Genomic DNA, 18,383 nt, shown 5'->3' on the forward strand with positions numbered 1-18,383 from the left:
AGCCCGGCGCACTGCCCGGTTGTGTTCTGCAGCATCCCAGCATGTGCTTGGATAGATGATGACACCCTTGTATGCATTCCTTGGAAACTCTGAACAACATGGGTGAGAACACTCTACCGTATCCTTATCGAAACTGAGGTTCAGCACGTTTCCTCTCTCGGGTGTAGGGGACTGTTAGGAGTGAAGGCCAGTGTCCCCTGCCGACATGCACGCAAACACCACCAAGGACTCCAGTATTGGAGGGGCTCCTGACTGAGGGTCGACCGTGTCTGCCCATAAGCTGGGTCATCTATGAATCCGCGGTCCCTGCTAAAAGGCCGTGAGGGAATGCAAGGGGGCAGGCTCTCCTGCTAGTCTTCAGAGTCGGAGTGTGTGCTGGTGTGGGCCCAGTGAGCTTTCAGCTTGGAGAAGTGTGTTTTGACCAGGATCACGCTTTGTGCATGCCGCTTCGGTGGTTGATTTTGGAAGCCAAAATGAGTAAGGTTCCCTGGTTGGAGCCTGGAGCCTCAGGCCAGGCCTGTGGCCCTCTCTGTTGTCGTGTTTGGTGCGGTGAGGTTCTTGAGTGCCCGGTGGGGCTGGAGCAGTGGGCGGGGGTGGGATGGAGTTTGGTGATGGCGGAAGGGGGCTGATGGATTAGGCCTCGCTGCTGCCCCTGAAGCTGCCAGCACACTGTTGGCGCTAAGTGGATCATCGTGGAGTGGGGTGAGGATCGAGTGCTGCATTTAAGCCTGCGTAGTGGCTGCTGCCCTGGAGAGAAAGGTAAGGTATCATGAGGACAGGTCCTGTGTGATGTCGTGGGATGGGCTGTCATCATTGGGTTGCAGGCGCTGGCCTCGGCTTCCCAAGGATGTGTCTTGTTCGTGATGGCCTGGCATCAGCTGCCTATGGTGGGGATGGCTTTGGCAGTTCATAAGGATGCAGTGATGTAGGTTACCTGTGAAGAGTTGCAATCCCGTTTCCAGAGGAGTGACTCCCCACGGGTGTCTTGCGGGACATAGAGAAGATGGACATGCTGAGGCATCTGTGCCGGCCTTCTTGGGGGTAGGTGAGTTATGCAAACAAGCCCTTTGGTCGCTCTTTTCCCACTTTTGGGAATGTGCAAAGCGATAGTGTTTCTGCCGGAGGGCATGACGCGGCCGGCCCGTATGGCATGCAGGCCGTTCGAATAGCCAGAGCTTTATCCAGAGCAGTCCGTTGGCGGGGCAGAGAAGGGGGCAGTTTTGCCATCCTTGGTTCGCTGCCAAAGCCAGCCACTCTTCCCTTTCAGGCTTCCAAGTGCCCTCACATGGCAGAGGTCTTCCGTTGCAAGTCTTTCTGTGGTCCTCGGGGACCATGCCTTTGATCACTCTGAGTTCCTCAGTGGTGTCACTGTGGCAGTGGAGAATTTCCAGGATGCATCAGGTGGGATCAGCATCTTCAAAGAAGACAGGCCTGCGGTCTGTCTTCCCTGGTGTTCAGTGTTCCCGTGTTCGGAAGATGTCTGTGACTTCCAGTAGGGATTCGTCGGCCTGCTGGCTGGAGTAGGGCACGTTGGACGAGGCTGTTGAGCGTTTGAGCGGTTCCTTAGGGGTCAGGGCCGCGAACCTTGCAGGATGGGATCTGCCTGAGACATGGCCGGGAAGGTGGCCTAGTTTCCGCTGTGGGGTTCCAACATGGGTCATGGCTGCTGAAGCCCACTGCTTCCTGTGGTGGGCATTCCCACGGGTCAAAGGAAAGTGATTAGGCCTAGTTGGCAAGAAGTTGCACTTTGTTCGATGTTCTTTAGCCCCTTGAGTTGTTTCAGGCTGCATCTTGCCAGTAGAACGCTGTAGGTCGGTGTCGGGTCAACCATGGGCGTTCCCTTGCTTGCAAAATGTTGGGAGTGACCACAAGTGCACATCAGATGTGCTGGTAGCTGGCAGGTTCTCGAGTTGCATGTAGATGTCACACGCACGGCCGGGAGGGAGGTCTCGTGCAGTCTTTGTGCTGTGGTCAGAAGGCGTGGCTGTGGGAGAGCGGGAGTCCGTGGAGTATTTCAACAGCCCCTGGGGGTTAAAGTTTGCATGCGGTCTCTGGAAGCTGACAGGGGGCTTTCTCCTTTCAGTTGGGGGTCTAGACAGGGTGTTGTGTATAAACTATGGCGTTTACTGTTGGACGCCTCTTCACAGTGCTACAGGGACACACAGAGTCCAAGACGCATAGTCAGGGGCACACTGAGAAACCCACAAGAGCGTCTGCGTACTCAGTCAGAGTCACACGCGTGAACACAGTAATACAGCCTCTCACACACCGGCCAATGTATGTGCCTAACTTCCTGCAGTCGTACTATCAGACATGCAGTCAATTCTCGGTAAGGGATAGAGGTCCTTGGGAAGCAGTTTCAGAGCTCAAGCCCAGGTAAATGTTTGTATGGATCATGTCCTTTGAGGACACCAGTCCACTTCCCAGGTGCAGTTGCTGGGCAAGCCTCGCGGTCGGCAAAAACAAGAAGATCTTCGTGTGCCCTGATGACTGGAGGTGCTAAGAAGAACTGGAAAAAGTGAGGCGGGGCCATGTTCCCGAGCATGGTCGGGGATAACTCAGGATGGTAGGTATTCAACCACCCCAGGATGTGCCATTAGATATTAGGTTTTCCTCAGATGGGCCCAATGGATGTAAGAGTGGCTTGATTGTTCGTCTTGTTGAGTGGCCTGAGGGCCGTGGATTCTCCAGGATTTTAGGGTACCCCAGGCTCATGACTCCCCTGCAGAGCCCGGCGCACTGCCCGGTTGTGTTCTGCAGCATCCCAGCATGTGCTTGGATAGATGATGACACCCTTGTATGCATTCCTTGGAAACTCTGAACAACATGGGTGAGAACACTCTACCGTATCCTTAACGAAAATGAGGTTCAGCACGTTTCCTCTCTCGGGTGTAGGGGACTGTTAGGAGTGAAGTCCAGTGTCCCCTGCCGACATGCACGCAAACACCACCAAGGACTCCAGTATTGGAGGGGCTCCTGACTGAGGGTCGACCGTGTCTGCCCATAAGCTGGGTCATCTATGAATCCGCGGTCCCTGCTAAAAGGCCGTGAGGGAATGCAAGGGGGCAGGCTCTCCTGCTAGTGTTCAGAGTCGGAGTGTGTGCTGGTGTGTGCCCAGTGAGCTTTCAGCTTGGAGAAGTGTGTTTTGACCAGGATCACGCTTTGTGCATGCCGCTTCGGTGGTTGATTTTGGAAACCAAAATGAGCAAGGTTCCCTGGTTGGAGCCTGGAGCCTCAGGCCAGGCCTGTGGCCCTCTCTGTTGTCGTGTTTGGTGCGGTGAGGTTCTTGAGTGCCCGGTGGGGCTGGAGCAGTGGGCGGGGGTGGGATGGAGTTTGGTGATGGCGGAAGGGGGCTGATGGATTAGGCCTCGCTGCTGCCCCTGAAGCTGCCAGCACACTGTTGGCGCTAAGTGGATCATCGTGGAGTGGGGTGAGGATCGAGTGCTGCATTTAAGCCTGTGTAGTGGCTGCTGCCCTGGAGAGAAAGGTAAGGTATCATGGGACAGGTCCTGTGTGATATCGTGGGATGGGCTGTCATCATTGGGTTGCAGGCGCTGGCCTCGGCTTCCCAAGGATGTGTCTTGTTCGTGATGGCCTGGCATCAGCTGCCTATGGTGGGGATGGCTTTGGCAGTTCATGAGGATGCAGTGAGGTAGGTTACCTGTGAAGAGTTGCAATCCCGTTTCCAGTGGAGTGACTCCCCATGGGTGTCTTGCGGGACATAGAGAAGACGGACATGCTGAGGCATCTGTGCCGGCCTTCTTGGGGGTAGGTGAGTTATGCAAACAAGCCCTTGGGTCGCTCTTTTCCACTTTTGGGAATGTGCAAAGCGATAGTGTTTCTGCCGGAGGGCATGACGCGGCCGGCCCGTGCGGCATGCAGACCTTTCGAATAGCCAGAGCTTTATCCAGAGCAGTCCGTTGGCGGGGCAGAGAAGGGGGCACTGTTGCCATCCCTGGTGCACTGCAAAGGCCAGCCACGGTTCCCTTTCAGCCTTCCAAGTGCCCTCACATGGCAGAGGTCTTCCGTTGCAAGTCTGTCTGTGGTCCTCGGGGACCATGCCTTTGATCACTCTGAGTTCCTCAGTGGTGTCACTGTGGCAGTGGAGAATTTCCAGGATGCATCAGGTGGGATCAGCATCTTCAAAGCAGACAGGCCTGCGGTCTGTCTTCCCTGGTGCTCAGTGTTCCCGTGTTCGGAAGATGTCTGTGTCTTCCAGTAGGGACGCGTCGGCCTGCTGGCTGGAGTAGGGCAGGTTGGACGAGGCTGTTGTGCGTTTGAGCGGTTCCTTAGGGGTCAGGGCCGCGAACCTTGCAGGATGGGAGCTGCCTGAGACATGGCCGGGAAGGTGGCCTAGTTTCCGCTGTGGGGTTCCAACATGGGTCATGGCTGCTGAAGCCCACTGCCTCCTGTGGTGGGCATTCCCACGGGTCAAAGGAAAGTGATTAGGCCTAGTTGGCAAGAAGTTGCACTTTGTTCGATGTTCTTTAGCCCCTTGAGTTGTTTCAGGCTGCATCTTGCCAGTAGAACGCTGTAGGTCGGTGTCGGGTCAACCATTGGCGTTCCCTTGCTTCCAAAATGTTGGGAGTGACCCCAAGTGCACATCAGATGTGCTGGTAGCTGGCAGGTTCTCGAGTTGCACGTAGATGTCACACCCACGGCCGGGAGGCAGGTCTCGTCCAGTCTTTGTGCTGTGGTCAGAAGGCGTGGCTGTGGGAGAGCGGGAGTCCGTGGAGTATTTCAATAGCCCCTGGGGGTTAAAGTTTGCATGCGGTCTCTGGAAGCTGACAGGGGGCTTTCTCCTTTCAGTTGTGGGTCTAGACAGGGTGTTGTGTATAAACTATGGCGTTTACTGTTGGACGCCTCTTCACAGTGCTACAGGGACACACAGAGACCAAGAAGCATAGTCAGGGGCACACTGAGAAACTCACAAGAGCGTCTGCGTACTCAGTCACAGTCACACGCGTGAACACAGAAATACAGCCTCTCACACACCGGCCAATGTATGTGCCTAACTTCCTGCAGTCGTACTATCAGACATGCAGTCAATTCTCGGTAAGGGATAGAGGTCCTTGGGAAGCAGTTTCAGAGCTCAAGCCCAGGTAAATGTTTGTATGGATCACGTCCTTTGAGGACACCAGTCCACTTCCCAGGTGCAGTTGCTGGGCAAGCCTCGCCGTCGGCAATAACAAGAAGATCTTCGTGTGCCCTGATGACTGGAGGTGCTAAGAAGAACTGGAAAAAGTGAGGCGGGGCCATGTTCCCGAGCATGGTCGGGGATAACTCAGGATGGTAGGTATTCAACCACCCCAGGATGTGCCACTAGATATTAGGTTTTCCTCAGATGGGCCCAATGGATGTAAGAGTGGCTTGATTGTTCGTCTTGTTGAGTGGCCTGAGGGCTGTGGATTCTCCAGGCTTTGGGGGTACCCTAGGCTCATGACTCCCCTGCAGAGCCCGGCGCACTGCCCGGTTGTGTTCTGCAGCATCCCAGCATGTGCTTGGATAGATGATGACACCCTTGTATGCATTCCTTGGAAACTCTGAACAACATGGGTGAGAACACTCTACCGTATCCTTATCGAAACTGAGGTTCAGCACGTTTCCTCTCTCGGGTGTAGGGGACTGTTAGGAGTGAACGCCAGTGTCCCCTGCCGACATGCACGCAAACACCACCAAGGACTCCAGTATTGGAGGGGCTCCTGACTGAGGGTCGACCGTGTCTGCCCATAAGCTGGGTCATCTATGAATCCGCGGTCCCTGCTAAAAGGCCGTGAGGGAATGCAAGGGGGCAGGCTCTCCTGCTAGTGTTCAGAGTCGGAGTGTGTGCTGGTGTGGGCCCAGTGAGTTTTCAGCTTGGAGAAGTGTGTTTTGACCAGGATCACGCTTTGTGCATGCCGCTTCGGTGGTTGATTTTGGAAGCCAAAATGAGCAAGCTTCCCTGGTTGGAGCCTGGAGCCTCAGGCCAGGCCTGTGGCCCTCTCTGTTGTCGTGTTTGGTGCGGTGAGGTTCTTGAGTGCCCGGTGGGGCTGGAGCAGTGGGCGGGGGTGGGATGGAGTTTGGTGATGGTGGAAGGGGGCTGATGGATTAGGCCTCGCTGCTGCCCCTGAAGCTGCCAGCACACTGTTGGCGCTAAGTGGATCATCGTGGAGTGGAGTGAGGATCGAGTGCTGCATTTAAGCCTGCGTAGTGGCTGCTGCCCTGGAGAGAAAGGTAAGGTATCATGAGGACAGGTCCTGTGTGATGTCGTGGGATGGGCTGTCATCATTGGGTTGCAGGCGCTGGCCTCGGCTTCCCAAGGATGTGTCTTGTTCGTGATGGCCTGGCATCAGCTGCCTATGGTGGGGATGTCTTTGGCAGTTCATGAGGATGCAGTGAGGTAGGTTACCTGTGAAGAGTTGCAATCCCGTTTCCAGAGGAGTGACTCCCCACGGGTGTCTTGCGGGACATAGAGAAGATGGACATGCTGAGGCATCTGTGCCGGCCTTCTTGGGGGTAGGTGAGTTATGCAAACAAGCCCTTGGGTCGCTCTTTTCCCACTTTTGGGAATGTGCAAAGCGATAGTGTTTCTGCCGGAGGGCATGACGCGGCCGGCCCGTATGGCATGCAGGCCGTTCGAATAGCCAGAGCTTTATCCAGAGCAGTCCGTTGGCGGGGCAGAGAAGGGGGCAGTGTTGCCATCCTTGGTTCGCTGCCAAAGCCAGCCACTCTTCCCTTTCAGGCTTCCAAGTGCCCTCACATGGCAGAGGTCTTCCGTTGCAAGTCTTTCTGTGGTCCTCGGGGACCATGCCTTTGATCACTCTGAGTTCCTCAGTGGTGTCACTGTGGCAGTGGAGAATTTCCAGGATGCATCAGGTGGGATCAGCATCTTCAAAGCAGACAGGCCTGCGGTCTGTCTTCCCTGGTGCTCAGTGTTCCCGTGTTCGGAAGATGTCTGTGTCTTCCAGTAGGGACGCGTCGGCCTGCTGGCTGGAGTAGGGCAGGTTGGACGAGGCTGTTGTGCGTTTGAGCGGTTCCTTAGGGGTCAGGGCCGCGAACCTTGCAGGATGGGAGCTGCCTGAGACATGGCCGGGAAGGTGGCCTAGTTTCCGCTGTGGGGTTCCAACATGGGTCATGGCTGCTGAAGCCCACTGCCTCCTGTGGTGGGCATTCCCACGGGTCAAAGGAAAGTGATTAGGCCTAGTTGGCAAGAAGTTGCACTTTGTTCGATGTTCTTTAGCCCCTTGAGTTGTTTCAGGCTGCATCTTGCCAGTAGAACGCTGTAGGTCGGTGTCGGGTCAACCATGGGCGTTCCCTTGCTTCCAAAATGTTGGGAGTGACCCCAAGTGCACATCAGATGTGCTGGTAGCTGGCAGGTTCTCGAGTTGCACGTAGATGTCACACCCACGGCCGGGAGGCAGGTCTCGTCCAGTCTTTGTGCTGTGGTCAGAAGGCGTGGCTGTGGGAGAGCGGGAGTCCGTGGAGTATTTCAATAGCCCCTGGGGGTTAAAGTTTGCATGCGGTCTCTGGAAGCTGACAGGGGGCTTTCTCCTTTCAGTTGTGGGTCTAGACAGGGTGTTGTGTATAAACTATGGCGTTTACTGTTGGACGCCTCTTCACAGTGCTACAGGGACACACAGAGACCAAGAAGCATACTCAGGGGCACACTGAGAAACCCACAAGAGCGTCTGCGTACTCAGTCACAGTCACACGCGTGAACACAGAAATACAGCCTCTCACACACCGGCCAATGTATGTGCCTAACTTCCTGCAGTCGTACTATCAGACATGCAGTCAATTCTCGGTAAGGGATAGAGGTCCTTGGGAAGCAGTTTCAGAGCTCAAGCCCAGGTAAATGTTTGTATGGATCACGTCCTTTGAGGACACCAGTCCACTTCCCAGGTGCAGTTGCTGGGCAAGCCTCGCCGTCGGCAAAAACAAGAAGATCTTCGTGTGCCCTGATGACTGGAGGTGCTAAGAAGAACTGGAAAAAGTGAGGCGGGGCCATGTTCCCGAGCATGGTCGGGGATAACTCAGGATGGTAGGTATTCAACCACCCCAGGATGTGCCACTAGATATTAGGTTTTCCTCAGATGGGCCCAATGGATGTAAGAGTGGCTTGATTGTTCGTCTTGTTGAGTGGCCTGAGGGCTGTGGATTCTCCAGGCTTTTGGGGTACCCTAGGCTCATGCCTCCCCTGCAGAGCCCGGCGCACTGCCCGGTTGTGTTCTGCAGCATCCCAGCATGTGCTTGGATAGATGATGACACCCTTGTATGCATTCCTTGGAAACTCTGAACAACATGGGTGAGAACACTCTACCGTATCCTTATCGAAACTGAGGTTCGGCACGTTTCCTCTCTCGGGTGTAGGGGACTGTTAGGAGTGAACGCCAGTGTCCCCTGCCGACATGCACGCAAACACCACCAAGGACTCCAGTATTGGAGGGGCTCCTGACTGAGGGTCGACCGTGTCTGCCCATAAGCTGGGTCATCTATGAATCCGCGGTCCCTGCTAAAAGGCCGTGAGGGAATGCAAGGGGGCAGGCTCTCCTGCTAGTCTTCAGAGTCGGAGTGTGTGCTGGTGTGGGCCCAGTGAGCTTTCAGCTTGGAGAAGTGTGTTTTGACCAGGATCACGCTTTGTGCATGCCGCTTCGGTGGTTGATTTTGGAAGCCAAAATGAGCAAGGTTCCCTGGTTGGAGCCTGGAGCCTCAGGCCAGGCCTGTGGCCCTCTCTGTTGTCGTGTTTGGTGCGGTGAGGTTCTTGAGTGCCCGGTGGGGCTGGAGCAGTGGGCGGGGGTGGGATGGAGTTTGGTGATGGTGGAAGGGGGCTGATGGATTAGGCCTCGCTGCTGCCCCTGAAGCTGCCAGCACACTGTTGGCGCTAAGTGGATCATCGTGGAGTGGGGTGAGGATCGAGTGCTGCATTTAAGCCTGCGTAGTGGCTGCTGCCCTGGAGAGAAAGGTAAGGTATCATGAGGACAGGTCCTGTGTGATGTCGTGGGATGGGCTGTCATCATTGGGTTGCAGGCGCTGGCCTCGGCTTCCCAAGGATGTGTCTTGTTCGTGATGGCCTGGCATCAGCTGCCTATGGTGGGGATGTCTTTGGCAGTTCATGAGGATGCAGTGAGGTAGGTTACCTGTGAAGAGTTGCAATCCCGTTTCCAGAGGAGTGACTCCCCACGGGTGTCTTGCGGGACATAGAGAAGATGGACATGCTGAGGCATCTGTGCCGGCCTTCTTGGGGGTAGGTGAGTTATGCAAACAAGCCCTTGGGTCGCTCTTTCCCACTTTTGGGAATGTGCAAAGCGATAGTGTTTCTGCCGGAGGGCATGACGCGGCCGGCCCATATGGCATGCAGGCCGTTCGAATAGCCAGAGCTTTATCCAGAGTAGTCCGTTGGCGGGGCAGAGAAGGGGGCAGTGTTGCCATCCTTGGTTCGCTGCCAAAGCCAGCCACTCTTCCCTTTCAGGCTTCCAAGTGCCCTCACATGGCAGAGGTCTTCCGTTGCAAGTCTTTCTGTGGTCCTCGGGGACCATGCCTTTGATCACTCTGAGTTCCTCAGTGGTGTCACTGTGGCAGTGGAGAATTTCCAGGATGCATCAGGTGGGATCAGCATCTTCAAAGCAGACAGGCCTGCGGTCTGTCTTCCCTGGTGCTCAGTGTTCCCGTGTTCGGAAGATGTCTGTGTCTTCCAGTAGGGACGCGTCGGCCTGCTGGCTGGAGTAGGGCAGGTTGGACGAGGCTGTTGTGCGTTTGAGCGGTTCCTTAGGGGTCAGGGCCGCGAACCTTGCAGGATGGGATCTGCCTGAGACATGGCCGGGAAGGTGGCCTAGTTTCCTCTGTGGGGTTCCAACATGGGTCATGGCTGCTGAAGCCCACTGCTTCCTGTGGTGGGCATTCCCACGGGTCAAAGGAAAGTGATTAGGCCTAGTTGGCAAGAAGTTGCACTTTGTTCGATGTTCTTTAGCCCCTTGAGTTGTTTCAGGCTGCATCTTGCCAGTAGAACGCTGTAGGTCGGTGTCGGGTCAACCATGGGCGTTCCCTTGCTTCCAAAATGTTGGGAGTGACCCCAAGTGCACATCAGATGTGCTGGTAGCTGGCAGGTTCTCGAGTTGCACGTAGATGTCACACCCACGGCCGGGAGGCATGTCTCGTCCAGTCTTTGTGCTCTGGTCAGAAGGCGTGGCTGTGGGAGAGCGGGAGTCCATGGAGTATTTCAATAGCCCCTGGGGGTTAAAGTTTGCATGCGGTCTCTGGAAGCTGACAGGGGGCTTTCTCCTTTCAGTTGTGGGTCTAGACAGGGTGTTGTGTATAAACTATGGCGTTTACTGTTGGACGCCTCTTCACAGTGCTACAGGGACACACAGAGACGAAGACGCATAGTCAGGGGCACACTGAGAAACCCACAAGAGCGTCTGCGTACTCAGTCACAGTCACACGCGTGAACACAGAAATACAGCCTCTCACACACCGGCCAATGTATGTGCCTAACTTCCTGCAGTCGTACTATCAGACATGCAGTCAATTCTCGGTAAGGGATAGAGGTCCTTGGGAAGCAGTTTTAGAGCTCAAGCCCAGGTAAATGTTTGTATGGATCATGTCTTTTGAGGACACCAGTCCACTTCCCAGGTGCAGTTGCTGGGCAAGCCTCGCCGTCGGCAAAAACAAGAAGATCTTCGTGTGCCCTGATGACTGGAGGTGCTAAGAAGAACTGGAAAAAGTGAGGCGGGGCCATGTTCCCGAGCATGGTCGGGGATAACTCAGGATGGTATGTATTCAACCACCCCAGGATGTGCCACTAGATATTAGGTTTTCCTCAGATGGGCCCAATGGATGTAAGAGTGGCTTGATTGTTCGTCTTGTTGAGTGGCCTGAGGGCTGTGGATTCTCCAGGCTTTTGGGGTACCCTAGGCTCATGACTCCCCTGCAGAGCCCGGCGCACTGCCCGGTTGTGTTCTGCAGCATCCCAGCATGTGCTTGGATAGATGATGACACACTTGTATGCATTCCTTGGGAACTCTGAACAACATGGGTGAGAACACTCTACCGTATCCTTATCGAAACTGAGGTTCAGCACGTTTCCTCTCTCGGGTGTAGGGGACTGTTAGGAGTGAAGGCCAGTGTCCCCTGCCGACATGCACGCAAACACCACCAAGGACTCCAGTATTGGAGGGGCTCCTGACTGAGGGTCGACCGTGTCTGCCCATAAGCTGGGTCATCTATGAATCCGCGGTCCCTGCTAAAAGGCCGTGAGGGAATGCAAGGGGGCAGGCTCTCCTGCTAGTGTTCAGAGTCGGAGTGTGTGCTGGTGTGGGCCCAGTGAGCTTTCAGCTTGGAGAAGTGTGTTTTGACCAGGATCACGCTTTGTGCATGCCGCTTCGGTGGTTGATTTTGGAAGCCAAAATGAGCAAGTTTCCCTGGTTGGAGCCTGGAGCCTCAGGCCAGGCCTGTGGCCCTCTCTGTTGTTGTGTTTGGTGCGGTGAAGTTCTTGAGTGCCGAGTGGGGCTGGAGCAGTGGGCGGGGGTGGGATGGAGTTTGGTGATGGTGGAAGGGGGCTGATGGATTAGGCCTCGCTGCTGCCCCTGAAGCTGCCAGCACACTGTTGGCGCTAAGTGGATCATCGTGGAGTGGGGTGAGGATCGAGTGCTGCATTTAAGCCTGCGTAGTGGCTGCTGCCCTGGAGAGAAAGGTAAGGTATCATGAGGACAGGTCCTGTGTGATGTCGTGGGATGGGCTGTCATCATTGGGTTGCAGGCGCTGGCCTCGGCTTCCCAAGGATGTGTCTTGTTCGTGATGGCCTGGCATCAGCTGCCTATGGTGGGGATGGCTTTGGCAGTTCATGAGGATGCAGTGAGGTAGGTTACCTGTGAAGAGTTGCAATCCCGTTTCCAGAGGAGTGACTCCCCACAGGTGTCTTGCGGGACATAGAGAAGATGGACATGCTGAGGCATCTGTGCCGGCCTTCTTGGGGGTAGGTGAGTTATGCAAACAAGCCCTTGGGTCGCTCTTTTCCCACTTTTGGGAATGTGCAAAGCGATAGTGTTTCTGCCGGAGGGCATGACGCGGCCGGCCCGTGCGGCATGCAGGCCTTTCGAATAGCCAGAGCTTTATCCAGAGCAGTCCGTTGGCGGGGCAGAGAAGGGGGCACTGTTGCCATCCCTGGTGCACTGCAAAGGCCAGCCACGGTTCCCTTTCAGGCTTCCAAGTGCCCTCACATGGCAGAGGTCTTCCGTTGCAAGTCTGTCTGTGGTCCTCGGGGACCATGCCTTTGATCACTCTGAGTTCCTCAGTGGTGTCACTGTGGCAGTGGAGAATTTCCAGGATGCATCAGGTGGGATCAGCATCTTCAAAGCAGACAGGCTTGTGGTCTGTCTTCCCTGGTGTTCAGTGTTCCCGTGTTCGGAAGATGTCTGTGGCTTCCAGTAGGGACGCGTCGGCCTGCTGGCTGGAGTAGGGCACGTTGGGCGAGGCTGTTGAGCGTTTGAGCGGTTCTTTAGAGGTCAGGGACGCGAACCTTGCAGGATGGGAGCTGCCTGAGACATGGCCGGGAAGGTGGCCTAGTTTCCGCTGTGGGGTTCCAACATGGGTCATGGCTGCTGAAGCCCACTGCTTCCTGTGGTGGGCATTCCCACGGGTCAAAGGAAAGTGATTAGGCCTAGTTGGCAAGAAGTTGCACTTTGTTCGATGTTCTTTAGCCCCTTGAGTTGTTTCAGGCTGCATCTTGCCAGTAGAATGCTGTAGGTCGGTGTCGGGTCACCCATGGGCGTTCCCTTGCTTCCAAAATGTTGGGAGTGACCCCAAGTGCACATCAGATGTGCTGGTAGCTGGCAGGTTCTCGAGTTGCACGTAGATGTCACACCCACGGCCGGGAGGCAGGTCTCGTCCAGTCTTTGTGCTGTGGTCAGAAGGCGTGGCTGTGGGAGAGCGGGAGTCCGTGGAGTATTTCAACAGCCCCTGGGGGTTAAAGTTTGCATGCGGCCTCTGGAAGCTGACAGGGGGCTTTCTCCTTTCAGTTGGGGGTCTAGACAGGGTGTTGTGTATAAGCTATGGCGTTTACTGTTGGACGCCTCTTCACAGGGCTACAGGGACACACAGAGACCAAGACGCGTAGTCAGCGGCACACAGAGAAACCCACAAGAGCGTCTGCGTAGTCAGTCACAGTCACACGCGTGAACACAGAAATACAGCCTCTCACACACCGGCCAATGTATGTGCCTAACTTCCTGCAGTCGTACTATCAGACATGCAGTCAATTCTCGGTAAGGGATAGAGGTCCTTGGGAAGCAGTTTCAGAGCTCAAGCCCAGGTAAATGTTTGTATGGATCATGTCCTCTGAGGACACCAGTCCACTTCCCAGGTGCAGTTGCTGGGCAAGCCTCGCCGTCGGCAAAAACAAGAAGATCTTCGTGTGCTCTGATGACTGGAGGTGCTAAGAAGAACTGGAAAAAGTGAGGCGGGGCCATGTTCCCGAGCATGGTCGGGGATAACTCAGGATGGTATGTATTCAACCACCCCAAGATGTGCCATTAGATATTAGGTTTTCCTCAGATGGGCCCAATGGCTGCAAGAGTGGCTTGATTGTTCGTCTTGTTGAGGGGCCTGAGGGCTGTGGATTCTCCAGGCTTTTGTGGTACCCCAGGCTCATGACTCCCCTGCAGAGCCCGGCGCACTGCCCGGTTGTGTTCTGCAGAATCCCAGCATGTGCTTGGATCGATGATGACACCCTTGTATGCATTCCTTGGAAACTCTGAACAAAATGGGTGAGAACACTCTACCGTATCCTTATCGAAACTGAGGTTCAGCACGTTTCCTCTCTCGGGTGTAGGGGACTGTTAGGAGTGAAGGCCAGTGTGCCCTGCCGACATGCACGCAAACACCACCAAGGACTCCAGTATTGGAGGGGCTCCTTACTGAGGGTCGACCGTGTCTGCCCATAAGCTGGGTCATCTATGAATCCGCGGTCCCTGCTAAAAGGCCGTGAGGGAATGCAAGGGGGCTGGCTCTCCTGCTAGTCTTCAGAGTCGTAGTGTGTGCTGGTGTGGGCCCAGTGAGCTTTCAGCTTGGAGAAGTGTGTTTTGACCAGGATCACGCTTTGTGCATGCCGCTTCGGTGGTTGATTTTGGAAGCCAAAATGAGCAAGGTTCCCTGGTTGGAGCCTGGAGCCTCAGGCCAGGCCTGTGGCCCTCTCTGTTGTCGTGTTTGGTGCGGTGAGGTTCTTGAGTGCCCGGTGGGGCTGGAGCAGTGGGCGGGGGTGGGATGGAGTTTGGTGATGGCGGAAGGGGGCTGATGGATTAGGCCTCGCTGCTGCTCCTGAAGCTGCCAGCACACTGTTGGCGCTAAGTGGATCATCGTGGAGTGGGGTGAGGATCGAGTGCTGCATTTAAGCCTGCGTAGTGGCTGCTGCCCTGGAGAGAAAGGTAAGGTATCATGAGGACAGGTCCTGTGTGATGTCGTGGGATGGGCTGTCATCATTGGGTTGCAGGCGCTGGCCTCGGCTTCCCAAGGATGTGTCTTGTTCGTGATGGCCTGGCATCAGCTGCCTATGGTGGGGATGGCTTTGGCAGTTCATGAGGATGCAGTGAGGTAGGTTACCTGTGAAGAGTTGCAATCCCGTTTCCAGAGGAGTGACTCCCCACGGGTGTCTTGCGGGACATAGAGAAGATGGACATGCTGAGGCATCTGTGCCGGCCTTCTTGGGGGTAGGTGAGTTATGCAAACAAGCCCTTGGGTCGCTCTTTTCCCACTTTTGGGAATGTGCAAAGCGATATTGTTTCTGCCGGAGGGCATGACGCGGCCGGCCCGTATGGCATGCAGGCCGTTCGAATAGCCAGAGGTTTATCCAGAGCAGTCCGTTGGCAGGGCAGAGAAGGGGGCAGTGTTGCCATCCTTGGTTCGCTGCCAAAGCCAGCCACTCTTCCCTTTCAGGCTTCCAAGTGCCCTCACATGGCAGAGGTCTTCCGTTGCAAGTCTTTCTGTGGTCCTCGGGGACCATGCCTTTGATCACTCTGAGTTCCTCAGTGGTGTCACTGTGGCAGTGGAGAATTTCCAGGATACATCAGGTGGGATCAGCATCTTCAAAGCAGACAGGCCTGCGGTCTGTCTTCCCTGGTGCTCAGTGTTCCCGTGTTCGGAAGATGTCTGTGTCTTCCAGTAGGGACGCGTCGGCCTGCTGGCTGGAGTAGGGCAGGTTGGACGAGGCTGTTGAGCGTTTGAGCGGTTCCTTAGGGGTCAGGGCCGCGAACCTTGCAGGATGGTATCTGCCTGAGACATGGCCGGGAAGGTGGCCTAGTTTCCTCTGTGGGGTTCCAACATGGGTCATGGCTGCTGAAGCCCACTGCTTCCTGTGGTGGGCATTCCCACGGGTCAAAGGAAAGTGATTAGGCCTAGTTGGCAAGAAGTTGCACTTTGTTCGATGTTCTTTAGCCCCTTGAGTTGTTTCAGGCTGCATCTTGCCAGTAGAACGCTGTAGGTCGGTGTCGGGTCAACCATGGGCGTTCCCTTGCTTCCAAAATGTTGGGAGTGACCCCAAGTGCACATCAGATGTGCTGGTAGCTGGCAGGTTCTCGAGTTGCACGTAGATGTCACACCCACGGCAGGGAGGCAGGTCTCGTCCAGTCTTTGTGCTGTGGTCAGAAGGCGTGGCTGTGGGAGAGCGGGAGTCCGTGGAGTATTTCAATAGCCCCTGGGGGTTAAAGTTTGCATGCGGTCTCTGGAAGCTGACAGGGGGCTTTCTCCTTTAAGTTGTGGGTCTAGACAGGGTGTTGTGTATAAACTATGGCGTTTACTGTTGGACGCCTCTTTACAGTGCTACAGGGACACACAGAGACCAAGACGCATAGTCAGGGGCACACTGAGAAACCCACAAGAGCGTCTGCGTACTCAGTCACAGTCACACGCGTGAACACAGAAATACAGCCTCTCCCACACTGGCCAATGTATGTGCCTAACTTCCTGCAGTCGTACTATCAGACATGCAGTCAATTCTCGGTAACGGATAGAGGTCCTTGGGAAGCAGTTTCAGAGCTCAAGCCCAGGTAAATGTTTGTATGGATCATGTCCTTTGAGGACACCAGACCACTTCCCAGGTGCAGTTGCTGGGCAAGCCTCGCCGTCGGCAAAAACAAGAAGATCTTCGTGTGCCCTGATGACTGGAGGTGCTAAGAAGAACTGGAAAAAGTGAGGCGGGGCCATGTTCCCGAGCATGGTCGGGGATAACTCAGGATGGTAGGTATTCAACCACCCCAGGATGTGCCACTAGATATTAGGTTTTCCTCAGATGGGCCCAATGGATGTAAGAGTGGCTTGATTGTTCGTCTTGTTGAGTGGCCTGAGGGCTGTGGATTCTCCAGGCTTTTGGGGTACCCTAGGCTCATGACTCCCCTGCAGAGCCCGGCGCACTGCCCGGTTGTGTTCTGCAGCATCCCAGCATGAGCTTGGATAGATGATGACACCCTTGTATGCATTCCTTGGAAACTCTGAACAACATGGGTGAGAACACTCTACCGTATCCTTATCGAAACTGAGGTTCAGCATGTTTCCTCTCTCGGGTGTAGGGGACTGTTAGGATTGAAGGCCAGTGTCCCCTGCCAACATGCACGCAAACACCACCAAGGACTCCAGTATTGGAGGGGCTCCTGACTGAGGGTCGACCGTGTCTGCCCATAAGCTGGGTCATCTATGAATCCGCGGTCCCTGCTAAAAGGCCGTGAGGGAATGCAAGGGGGCAGGCTCTCCTGCTAGTGTTCAGAGTCGGAGTGTGTGCTGGTGTGGGCCCAGTGAGCTTTCAGCTTGGAGAAGTGTGTTTTGACCAGCATCACGCTTTGTGCATGCCGCTTCGGTGGTTGATTTTGGAAGCCAAAATGAGTAAGGTTCCCTGGTTGGAGCCTGGAGCCTCAGGCCAGGCCTGTGGTCCTCTCTGTTGTCGTGTTTGGTGCGGTGAGGTTCTTGAGTGCCCGGTGGGGCTGGAGCAGTGGGCGGGGGTGGGATGGAGTTTGGTGATGGCGGAAGGGGGCTGATGGATTAGGCCTCGCTGCTGCCCCTGAAGCTGCCAGCACACTGTTGGCGCTAAGTGGATCATCGTGGAGTGGGGTGAGGATCGAGTGCTGCATTTAAGCCTGCGTAGTGGCTGCTGCCCTAGAGAGAAAGGTAAGGTATCATGAGGACAGGTCCTGTGTGATGTCGTGGGATGGGCTGTCATCATTGGGTTGCAGGCGCTGGCCTCGGCTTCCCAAGGATGTGTCTTGTTCGTGATGGCCTGGCATCAGCTGCCTATGGTGGGGATGGCTTTGGCAGTTCATAAGGATGCAGTGATGTAGGTTACCTGTGAAGAGTTGCAATCCCGTTTCCAGAGGAGTGACTCCCCACGGGTGTCTTGCGGGACATAGAGAAGATGGACATGCTGAGGCATCTGTGCCGGCCTTCTTGGGGGTAGGTGAGTTATGCAAACAAGCCCTTTGGTCGCTCTTTTCCCACTTTTGGGAATGTGCAAAGCGATAGTGTTTCTGCCGGAGGGCATGACGCGGCCGGCCCGTATGGCATGCAGGCCGTTCGAATAGCCAGAGCTTTATCCAGAGCAGTCCGTTGGCGGGGCAGAGAAGGGGGCAGTGTTGCCATCCTTGGTTCGCTGCCAAAGCCAGCCACTCTTCCCTTTCAGGCTTCCAAGTGCCCTCACATGGCAGAGGTCTTCCGTTGCAAGTCTTTCTGTGGTCCTCGGGGACCATGCCTTTGATCACTCTGAGTTCCTCAGTGGTGTCACTGTGGCAGTGGAGAATTTCGAGGATGCATCAGGTGGGATCAGCATCTTCAAAGAAGACAGGCCTGCGGTCTGTCTTCCCTGGTGTTCAGTGTTCCCGTGTTCGGAAGATGTCTGTGGCTTCCAGTAGGGATGCGTCGGCCTGCTGGCTGGAGTAGGGCACGTTGGACGAGGCTGTTGAGCGTTTGAGCGGTTCCTTAGGGGTCAGGGCCGCGAACCTTGCAGGATGGGATCTGCCTGAGACATGGCCGGGAAGGTGGCCTAGTTTCCGCTGTGGGGTTCCAACATGGGTCATGGCTGCTGAAGCCCACTGCTTCCTGTGGTGGGCATTCCCACGGGTCAAAGGAAAGTGATTAGGCCTAGTTGGCAAGAAGTTGCACTTTGTTCGATGTTCTTTAGCCCCTTGAGTTGTTTCAGGCTGCATCTTGCCAGTAGAACGCTGTAGGTCGGTGTCGGGTCAACCATGGGCGTTCCCTTGCTTGCAAAATGTTGGGAGTGACCCCAAGTGCACATCAGATGTGCTGGTAGCTGGCAGGTTCTCGAGTTGCACGTAGATGTCACACGCACGGCCGGGAGGGAGGTCTCGTGCAGTCTTTGTGCTCTGGTCAGAAGGCGTGGCTGTGGGAGAGCGGGAGTCCGTGGAGTATTTCAA

The 18,383-nt window shown here is 55.4% G+C and overlaps 7 non-coding genes across 7 annotated transcripts; all 7 read left to right on the forward strand.

Moving 5' to 3' along the window:
* The first annotated feature begins 49 nt into the window (after positions 1-49).
* LOC137750627 (small nucleolar RNA SNORD116) lies at positions 50-142 on the forward strand. The gene has a single exon (XR_011070507.1). It is a non-coding gene; the product is annotated as a small nucleolar RNA SNORD116 (small nucleolar RNA).
* A 2,635-nt stretch (positions 143-2,777) lies between these two features.
* On the forward strand, positions 2,778-2,870 carry LOC137751365 (small nucleolar RNA SNORD116). Its single transcript, XR_011070773.1, has one exon. It is a non-coding gene; the product is annotated as a small nucleolar RNA SNORD116 (small nucleolar RNA).
* Positions 2,871-5,503: 2,633 nt separating this feature from the next.
* Positions 5,504-5,596, forward strand: LOC137750629 (small nucleolar RNA SNORD116). Its single transcript, XR_011070508.1, has one exon. It is a non-coding gene; the product is annotated as a small nucleolar RNA SNORD116 (small nucleolar RNA).
* Positions 5,597-8,231: 2,635 nt separating this feature from the next.
* On the forward strand, positions 8,232-8,324 carry LOC137750636 (small nucleolar RNA SNORD116). Its single transcript, XR_011070511.1, has one exon. It is a non-coding gene; the product is annotated as a small nucleolar RNA SNORD116 (small nucleolar RNA).
* Positions 8,325-10,958: 2,634 nt separating this feature from the next.
* Positions 10,959-11,051, forward strand: LOC137751455 (small nucleolar RNA SNORD116). The gene has a single exon (XR_011070800.1). It is a non-coding gene; the product is annotated as a small nucleolar RNA SNORD116 (small nucleolar RNA).
* A 2,635-nt stretch (positions 11,052-13,686) lies between these two features.
* On the forward strand, positions 13,687-13,779 carry LOC137754646 (small nucleolar RNA SNORD116). The gene has a single exon (XR_011071910.1). It is a non-coding gene; the product is annotated as a small nucleolar RNA SNORD116 (small nucleolar RNA).
* A 2,635-nt stretch (positions 13,780-16,414) lies between these two features.
* Positions 16,415-16,507, forward strand: LOC137750641 (small nucleolar RNA SNORD116). Its single transcript, XR_011070513.1, has one exon. It is a non-coding gene; the product is annotated as a small nucleolar RNA SNORD116 (small nucleolar RNA).
* Positions 16,508-18,383: the final 1,876 nt, after the last annotated feature.

The sequence above is a fragment of the Eschrichtius robustus genome, chromosome 1, assembly GCF_028021215.1.
Source record: "Eschrichtius robustus isolate mEscRob2 chromosome 1, mEscRob2.pri, whole genome shotgun sequence".
Classification (NCBI taxonomy): Eukaryota; Metazoa; Chordata; class Mammalia; order Artiodactyla; family Eschrichtiidae; genus Eschrichtius; species Eschrichtius robustus.